This window comes from Taudactylus pleione, unplaced genomic scaffold (assembly GCF_031769625.1).
Source record: "Taudactylus pleione unplaced genomic scaffold, aTauple2 ptg000282l, whole genome shotgun sequence".
In the NCBI taxonomy this organism is placed as follows: Eukaryota; Metazoa; Chordata; class Amphibia; order Anura; family Myobatrachidae; genus Taudactylus; species Taudactylus pleione.
Window position 1 is genome coordinate 16,874,536 of NW_028284684.1, and position 10,465 is coordinate 16,885,000.

A 10,465-nucleotide genomic window follows, 5' to 3' on the forward strand; every position below is an offset into this window, starting at 1 on the left:
GAGCAGCATCACCATAAAGTAATATGTTGGGAGAAGGCTGGGTAATTACACCGGCACATAAGTGCTCATAAATTTGCTGCTAACCAGCTGACTTTAACGGGACTGGAAGCCTTTACTCATATAAAACAAGCTCCTATCTCTTCCATCTGGATGTGGGTATGTGTGTGTGTGTGTGTGTGTATATATATATATATATATATATATATATATATATATTTGCCATTTTAAACGGAATAGACTCCGTTAAGCTGGGTACACAACTGAAAGATATATCTGCAGATGATGGTTGTTCATATACACTGAACAACACAGTCATTGCCATCTAAAGATATAACTGTTGTGAGGACATTGGCCAATTAATCTTTTACTCCGTACACACTGGCAGATCGTCTTTGTGAAATGTGCCAATTATTCCTGGAATTGTACATAGTGGGCTGGCTTATTGAAGAGCCCACACGGAAAGGAAATAGGTCCTCTATTCTCCTGTTATCCTCTGCTGCTGTATCAGCATCTGGGTCATAGGGCTCTATTCATAATCGCCTAATTTCTACAAAAGTAGGTGAAAATTGAGATTTTCACCTATTTTTGTAGAAATTAAGTGCAAGGGTTATTCATCATTCTTGTAACGCAGGAGATATCACCGACATCTCCTGGTTACAAATTTCCCCCCGATAATTTGCTCAGTATGGGAATGTGGAAATTATGTAATAAATCAAATGCCGAAATTTTTTTTCTTTTTTTATCGGAACTTGACAGTGATACTGTACGCCACCCTGAAATGGCATGCAGCATTCGATACAGCAGAGGGATCTGAAAAGGTCCCTCCCTGCTGTGTCCTCTTACCTTCAAGGAGCTCCCTCCCAGCTCTCCGAGCTCTTCTCCTGTTAGCCGATAGCAAAGGGAGAGGGCACAGCAACGGCGGTGGAGGCAGTGGGGTTGCACGATCTGAGCAGGGTTCTCAGACTCCCGCAGCAGCTGCAGCCCTGTGGGGGGGTCAGGTGACAGACAGCAGGGGATAGCCAGGGACGAGCGAGGCGGGGGGATGATACTGGACTCCTTCGGCTTCTCTCGTTTCTCAAAGCTGGCTGTGAAGAGTGCAGGAAACATGAGAAAAAAGCCCTTAAATTCTGTCTCTGCAAAAAGAGCAGCTTTTCGAAAGTGATAATTAAGTATAGAAGACATGATTAATGCCTCCAAAACTTGGATTGAACTTGCAGCGAGTTAAATTCTTAATTAACACAAGGGAAAATTTTCTCTTGAGGTACACTAGTACCTTTTGTCATAAGGCAAATAAAAATAGAGACTATCTGTGTTTAGATGTACTTGAAAAGATAATTATATGGTTCAAAAGTGTGGGTTTGTGGATGGCCGCCACATTAGTGCAGCTTTACCTCGCAATTTTTAAAGTTTTATTTTCTGCTTCCTACTTCAATCTGCAAACAAATAGTAAAACTGGATTACACCAGGGCCCCCATGGGTTACCTCCATTATGCCCAGGGGCATCTACATTAACCCTCCAAACCCCTCACACGCAGGGCATAGCTCCCGTTGGCTGGAGTTGCCACTGTCAGCTCCCTCACATCATGTCACTTTATCCCCCTCCCCAGGTCACAGCTCCGGCACCCGCACACCACCTCCTCTTCCACCACCCCAAGTCACAACTGACAGCAGCCTCTGTACGATCCCACACCGCCTCCCCTAGCTCCATGTCACAGCTCCCACTGGCAGGGGACAGGGCACCCACTGTCCCCTGCTCCCGCACATCACTCGCTGCTCCCGCTGGTTGGGGTTCGTTAGCTTCCTCTGACCATACCCACAGTTCATGGTTACTGCTGGCCGGGGCTCCCACTCACAGCTCCCTCTTCCCAACACCTGCCTCACCTCCAACAGTGTCCCGGCCCCCTGTGGATGTAAAACACCTGCCAAATCTGGCAGCTGAATCCTGTCTGCATGCTGCACTGCAGAAGCTGCTGCTGTTGCTGCTCCCACACAGACTACAAAAAGACTGTTTGAATAACCCGCCCATCCAGTGCCACGCTGAATGGCCAACCAATTGTTAGTCAGCTGGTCGGCCATACACACCGCACGATGCACCAATATATCCTCAGATCTATTGGGCAACGGCTGTGGAGCAGAGCTGACGCGATATGTCTGTGAATGACGTCATTCACAGACATATCGTTTATACACACCTGCTGATTAGGTAACGATAAATTGATCAGCCAATACATCTTTCTCATGTATACATATGTATTTATAAAACACCCCCCCTCATGACGGTGGGAGGGTAATAAGTGGTGGCTGCAGTGTTCTCAGTTAGGCAGTGAGCTTGGGTAAGGGGGTAAAAACTGTGGGGGCGGGAGAAGTGATATGAGGGGGACACTGGGCTGTGATGGGGGGCACTGGGCTGGATGGGAAGGGATGGACACTAGGCTGGATTAGGGGGACACTGGAATGGCTGGGGGGTTCTAGGTGAGATGGGGCAGTGGGCTGGTTGGGAAGGGGGCGGAGACACTGGGCTGGTTAGGTGGGATATACTGGCATTTGGGGGATCAGTTATAGGTGGGCTGTAGAAGGGGAAAACACTTGGTGGGGGGTCAGTGAGATGGGGGCACTGGGATGGGATCACTGACCTGTGCTTGCTGATGTTCCAGTAGACGGCATGCCTGGTCCCACACACACTCTCCAGCACCGTGCGCGCTGACAGCTGCCTCCTGAGCAGCCCCGCGTCTCCATCTCCCTGCTGCTGGGATCTGGAAGAGGTAGCTGCCTGACTTTATGGCCCGTGTCTGTGGAGACTTTTCCTTGGAGGAGGGGGGGGGATTCAGGCCGGCTTGGTGGGAAGAGAAGAGTCTGTTATGGCCAGCTCCAGCCCAGGCATGCAGCCACCCACCATCAGCAGCAAAGCTGTGAAGAGTCAGGACTGAAAGCAGGGCCTCCCTCTAGCTCTCTCTCTCTCTCCTGTTGTCACTGAGGGTTGGCTCCCGATCAGGTCTATAGGCAATCTGCTTCTCTCGCTCTCTCTGCCCGGGGCTCCAGCTGGCAGCTCTCTCCCACTGGCTGGGGTTCTGCACGGCGGAACACCTGCTGTCGTCTCCGTCAGACTGGCCGGGGGCACGCACTGTTAGCTGGCACCCACTGGCTGCTCCCTTACGCTGGCTGGGCTATGACTGGCTGGAATACACGTTATCTCCCTTCTGCTTGCCGGGGGTCACTCTCCCACACCCCTGCCACCCACATTGTCCGGTCCCCCTTAGCTGTCAAACTCACCTGTCAGAGCACCGGATCCAACTTATTTCTTCTTTTAATGTATATGTCTCGTTTGTGGTAGTTGATGTGAATTCTGTTATTTTCTTCTTACTTCTGTTAGGATGGGTGATTTTGCATCCCATGCACCTCCCACAGTAATGAAAACCTTTTTGGGCTGATGGAAACATGTTTCCATCAGCCCAAAAAGGTTTTCATTACTGTGAGAAGAAGAAATAAGTTGGAACACGAAAGGAGTAGTTCCTACTCAGATGCACCTGCGGCCTAGAGTACATTACATTGGAAGGACCACTAGACCCCTGAAAAACAGGCTATACGAGCACATAACAAATATACAAATCTGTTACACAAATAACAGCGTATGAAACCACTTCAAAGAATGTCACAAATCTGATCCATCACATCTGTTCTTTATGGGCCTTGAACAGCCCAGAATGAATTGGAGGGGAGTCGATCATATACGCACACTGGATAGGACAGAAATGAGATGGGTATTCACACTCAAGACCATGATACCAAGGGGTCTGAATATTGAATTCAACACCCAAGCACTATTGTAATTCTTTAAGTCTGCATTGTGACACATCAATTAAATTCCCCAATCCAATATCAAGGATACAACCTTAGATTGTGGGAGATGTAAGAGAAGCCACTGATTCACATTACACTGAATAGATGTCAGTATAGAACATCAATAGGTGACACAGTGTTTACCATTTAAATCATGGTAGTATACACCAGTTCATGAAGACATATGCTACTATATCTCCTATATAGTCCTAGGATGAATCAGCTCAACTCTACCAATCTATTGCTTTCACAAGTTGTTTACCAGGACTTGAATACCAGCATTTGATAATGAGGAATGTCTGATTGCAAACACTGACAGATGTCATGATAGACATTTTTTTTAAGAGTTTATTCATCACAAAACTCACTCTAATCCAGCTAACGAGATGCAAAGTACTGGAAAAAACCACAACCACCACAAAATTGATTGGTGATTTGACAACTTAAAGATCAACCCATACTGCACAATGACAGTGTCATCCTTGACCAAGGCCGTACACAGGCTGAAACACTTTGGAGACCACCCCTAACAGGCTACTGGCAACGTACAATCAACCATTCCTTCCATCCCTTTCAGTCCCGACCACGTGACAAAATGACTAGAAACGTCTCTAGAGAACATTGCGGCTGCACGAACATCACATTTGCATGAAGGCAGAAGACTGAAGACTGCAACACCTGCGACAAGAGGTGGACTGCAACAGGAGGTGGGAGGACGACGTACACAGCGGCAGGTCAGGAAAGTTTTTTTTCCCTGCAGTGTGGAGGGAGCACCCGGCACACGGTTTATGTACCCGAGCCGGCAGGCGCTTCCTCCCCAGACCGTTGCACATTCACCAAGCGAGATCAAGCGGCGTGAGACTTCCTATAAAAGCACATTGCTGATCTGGATCCGCGGTGTGGATAGCAGGTCCGGGAAATTCACTGATCACGCGGTCACTTGTCCCCCCCTCCAGCCTGAAGGCATCCCGGGCAATGGTAAAAACAACAGAGATAGACTGCACTCATAGTGGAACCTGTACTCCAATACAACATTACCCCTAGAGATCACGGGACGCCGTGATCCCCTTCACACACCAGCCATAAGGATACTGACTCTGTAATAGTAGGAACTATCTAAACCTGCTGCACACTTGCAGCCATTCTCGGTATATACATACTATAGTTGCCAGCACTGTTGCCATCATCTTAATACTGCTATTACAAGTGTGTTGTATAGCATTTTTGCATTGATTTGTAACTCTATGTACTTCATTTAAATAGTAAAGGACATCATCTTAACAACTGTGTCTTACATCTATGTGTCACAAGTAATATTAGTTGATGTATTAAATTCCCATCCATTGCGTTGATTTATATTATTATTGATACCAGTACATTTTCTGTCACATTGATCCATGGTGGTGTAGCGCTTGACATAATTTTTTGTATCCAAGAAGCTGAGAGTGCCATCCATTTACCGAGAGGTTTTTGTGTGTGTGTGTGTGTGTGTGTGTGTGTGTGTGTGTGTATGTATCAGTCTACAGCAACCTGCTCCGGTGCACAGTACAGTAATCCAATCCAACTCCCAGAATGAACGGCACTCAGAGGCAACAGAAATTGTAATCAAATGTATTCCGTCTAACGTTTTCAAGGTCTCAGCCCCGTCTTCGGGACAATACACACAAACAAACACAGCACTTACCCCACCATTATAAACCCCTCTCGTGGCCATCAGCTGTCCCACTGCGCTCCGGTCGTAGGTACCACCCACCAGTTCCAGTCACTGACGCACTTCCAGGATCCGCTGCAGCCGTAACCCTAGGAACCGCCCGCTTGCGTGCCGCTGACCGCTAGCGTTCCAGCTACGTGCACTCTGTCCTGAACCCGGGGGGCCACCTTCGACGAACCTGGAGCCGGGGAAGCTGTGGACACCACAAGAATGATTATATTACTGACAAATAAAATACAAGTACAAAACCACAAACACAGTGTATAAGTAAAATATCAAATACATGGCATACACCACCATACTAAACTATGACCCCATGGGGCAATAGATCCCTCATCAAATACAGAAGCTATACCAAAACATACATCAACATGAGATGTATAGATAAGGTAAGGAAAAATAATATATCATAACTAGGGCAGCCTAATAAAGTGCCAAATAACTATAGAAGGCTATTCCAATAAATTTTATCGTTAAGTCCACCTGGCTTAGTCGTACCTAGTCAGGTAATCCATCTAGATTCTTTAAATAGTGGGGCTTTAGCCCGATCACCCCCTCCGTAGAGAGGGCGGAACATGATCAATGATAAAATATCTTAGGGAGTCCTACAAATGGCCTGCCTCCCCAAAGTGTCTGGCGACCGGCTGATCTATATCTTTACCATTCAGTAACATACGAATGGCCGAACGATGTGCAGTCATGCGTTCCCTGAATTTCCTTATTGTTTGGTTCACGTAGCAGAGACCACAAGGGCATATAATAACATACACTAAGTGGGTAGTCATACAGGTAAGTACAAATCTGATGTCATAGAAGATGTTTTTATGAGGATGTTACGTGGGCCAAACAATAAGGAAATTCAGGGAACGCATGACTGTGCATTGTTTGGCCATTCGTATGTTACTGAATGGCAAAGATCTAGATCAGCCGGTCGCCAGACACTTTGGGGAGGCAGGCCATTTGTTGGACTCCCTAAGATATTTTATCACTGATCATGTTCCGCCCTCTCTACGGGGGGGGGTGATCGGGCTAAAACCCTACTATTTAAAGAATCTAGATGGATTACCCGACTGGGTACGACTAAGCCAGGTGGACTTAACAATAAAATTGATTGTCATCCAGATAAATTGGTTAAATCAAATGAATTTAATCAATTTGACCAATCATTTTTGCCCATTTTCCAGTGTTTAAGACCATATGGTTGATTATCATTGGCTCCCATACATTACCAGATTTTCATTCCAACCAGCCAGATTGGACAGATATCTGACAGATAATTGTATAGTGTATGCCCAGCATAAGTGATTTATCTCTCTCCATGCTTTGTTAAATAACCCCCATAGTACTTTTTATTTGTATTTTGAATTGTATCTGTTTCTTTCAATATATGTACGCTTAGAATAACCAATTGTGATACATAACTAGAACCTTTATATAGGCTTCTCACACTTTTTTTTTTCTATTGCATATAATCTTGATGGGTTATTAATATTATTAAAACATTATTTAAAGTTACATCTTAATTTCATAAGATGTCATATTAAGAGTGCCCACCAAAAGGGTTTTTCTTTCATCTGTTGCCCCTTGTACAAAAGAACATCCCTAGTTTTTAATGTACTCCCTAACCCAGGGGAGCACTGCCAACATCTGATACTAAACTTATGAACCCTGAGCTTATTAAAGGTTGAGTCTCCCATATCCAAATACTCCGAAATACTGAATATTTTTCGCTTGATTGAGGTACTGACACCTTCTTGTTTTTTGATGGTTAAAATGTACACAAACTTTGTTTAAGGCACCAAATTATTAAAAATATAGTATAAAATAGCATTCAGGCTGTGTGTATAAGGAGTATATGAAACAAATGAATTTCATGAATGTACAGAAACTTTTTTTGATGCAAAAATTATTAAAAATATTGTATAAAATTACCTGCAGACTGTGTGTATAAGGTGTATATAAAACATAAATGCATATTGTACTAGCCTTAATAATTCTAATGAACACGTGTTTTGATGGAAGTGTGTTTAAGGCGTAATTAGGAGCTGTAAAATGCAACATTTCTTTTATGTGAGTAGCACTAAATATACCATGAAAAGAACCTTTTTGTAGGACGTATTTGTAGCTCATCAGATTAATGGTGTGGTTGAATGTTAGTGAATTCATTACCTTAGAGCTGGTTACATACCAGCAATCATAGTATTCTGTCCAGTACAACAGTGTCCCTGCACTATGTTGGGCTAAGTGAAGTGATGCACTATAAATGTAACCTTCTGTTCTTCTACGGTACTATGCTTGTACTTTGACGTTTTATTATATTGTGTTCCCTTGATGTGTAATAACTGTATGCAGAAGCCTCTATATTTCTTTCTGGCACAGATGTGGGCATTGTGCACTGTAACTTCCTAAATCAGGTGTCTGTTTTCCTGTAGTACATTGAAATGGAACATACGTACACATTCAGTGGAATGCAAATGAGGAAAACCGAGAAGGAAGAGAACTTGGGACTATTTGTTTACAGAAAGGGAGTAGCAGAAAGTGTTCCCTCAGTGAACGCGCTGAGGGAAAAAAATTGTGGGTCCCAGGGACCCCTCGCTTTGAAAATGTGGGTTCCTACTGCACAGTTTCTGGGTTCCGTCACATATTATGGTTTAAAGGCAGACAGCAATTGGGACAGTGCTGGAGGCAGGTAGCAGTTGGGGTAAAGCTGCTGGTATACTCGGGGAGAAGTTTGGGTAGAGCTGGGGTAGATGGGAGTAAGGGCAGTGCCATGGGTAGGGAGGGGTCGGTGCATACAGCAGTTGTGACCGTACTGGGGCAAGGAGGTGGTTAGGGGCATGGATTACTGGGGGTTTGTAGTGAGTAAAGGTAGATAGCAGCTGGGGCAGTACTGGGGCAAGGATCTTCAGATCCCTTGACAGGTTTATCATGGACTACATTAACACACATTAACACTTTATATTCCAGACCACTGCAACAAAAATCACACCTCCAACCCTACAACTTGCATAGTAGCATGGGCAATATCTCAGGAGGAGTAACCGCCAGGTGGGTGCATGGGGAAGGCCAGTATATATGGGGGCAAAAAGGTCAGAAAGTTAAGAATTAGTATTGTGTGACTGAAGCAGAAAGAGGTGTGCTGTGCTTCCTACCTTAGGTTCAATTATTGTAGTGTGTTTGCTGAAATCTCAGGAGACCAACACTGTTCTTTGAGAAGTCATTAGTTTGGATGGCTGGAAGCGCAGAGTTTGAAAAGTAAGGAATAGGCTTTGTGAGGTTCCAGAGTGATTACAGATGTAAGATGCATATGCATGCTGGGAAGGGGAAAACCTCATCAATGCAGCTTGTTAATTGTACCTCTGTTCAACCATCTTCTCAGCGCGGGGGGGTGGTGTGGTGCCGCTGTTGCTCTGGGGGGGGGGCGTAAGACTGACTCCCTGAGGGCGCCGTGCTGCGCTCCGCTTCCAGCTTTCACCTGTTCCAATGATGAGTGGCTGCGTGCGGACATCGCACTCAGTCCGGCCTGTGAGCAGAGAGGGGAGGGGGGGAGCTGTAGTTGGTTCTTAGGTACTTTTTTTTCCCTTTAATTATATTTTTGAACCATAAAAATACAAAAATAAAAAAAATACAATTGAAATAAGTGATACCTCAGTAATTATAAATGCCTTGCACAAGGAAAAGTAGTCTAGACCAGAGATTCACAAACTCTGTCATCAGAACCCCACACAGGTCACTTTTTCCAGGTCACCCAGCAGGTGCACAGGTGTATTCATTACTCACTGACACATTTTAAAAGATCCACAGCTGGAGCTAATTATCTCACTTGTGATTCTATGAGGAGACATGGAAAACATGCACTGTTTAGGGTCCTGAGGACCGAGTTTGAGAACCTGTGGTCTAAACTAATATCAAGGTAGTAATGAGAATGGGAGGTAGACCCAGAATCCAAACAAAATTGGAAATCAGCCTCCTCGAATCACATCTAATGAGAGCAAGTTTAGCAGTCACTGGTCTTCTGAGGGATGGGCATCACTAAAGAAAATCAGGGGATCCTGGGAAATACTTAGAGTACAATTTTCGAGCCCCCTGCGCAACACGTGTGCGCCCAGGCAACATACCAAAAATTGCCCATTCAGGGGAGAGAGGTAGGTAGTTAAATAAGTGGTGAGTAACATAACCCCAAACTTGAGTCCCAGATGCACTAATTTTTAAGGAAAATAACATTCTAAAGAGAAGTTAGAAAAACTAATTACCTGGAAGAAAAAGGTGCTGTAGAGGTAACCTAATTAGCATCATACAGATGAGAAGGTGTTAGAAATGGAAGACTGTTTCACTATCCGCATAGGAAGTGGTCTTATTGTATTGTGAAGATAGACAACCTGTGCAGTTCCTTACCACATAAAGTGATGATGTCCAATTCACTAACCTAATTTAAAACTGGACTGGATGCCTTACAGCTCCATATACCAATCATTGCACGTAATTAGTAGACGTATTGTGAATTTGAGCAATTCAGAGACTGGTTTGGAGGTTAGGAAGGAGTCTTTGTTTTGTGTTTTTTTGTAACTTTGAATGTAAGTTACCATCTGTCGACTCGCACACCAGTTGCCCCACCTATAATATGGATTTGCATCTATACAAGTTTTAAATTCAAATACCATTAGGCCATGTACACATTACACAGTAAATTAGACGATTTGTTGTTTTGATGCATATCGGAATGACAAATCGTGCATATACTGCAGTGTGTATGCCCAATTGCACACTCCCGCGGGGTTCATTCGACTTATTGTGATCGGCTGTGCTGCACGGCCAATCACACGATATTGCATGCGGGGTTGTGTAGTTTAATGAAGGACAGAACGAATGATCATTCCATTGTTCATTAAATATTCTAGTGTGTACCGGCAATCTTGC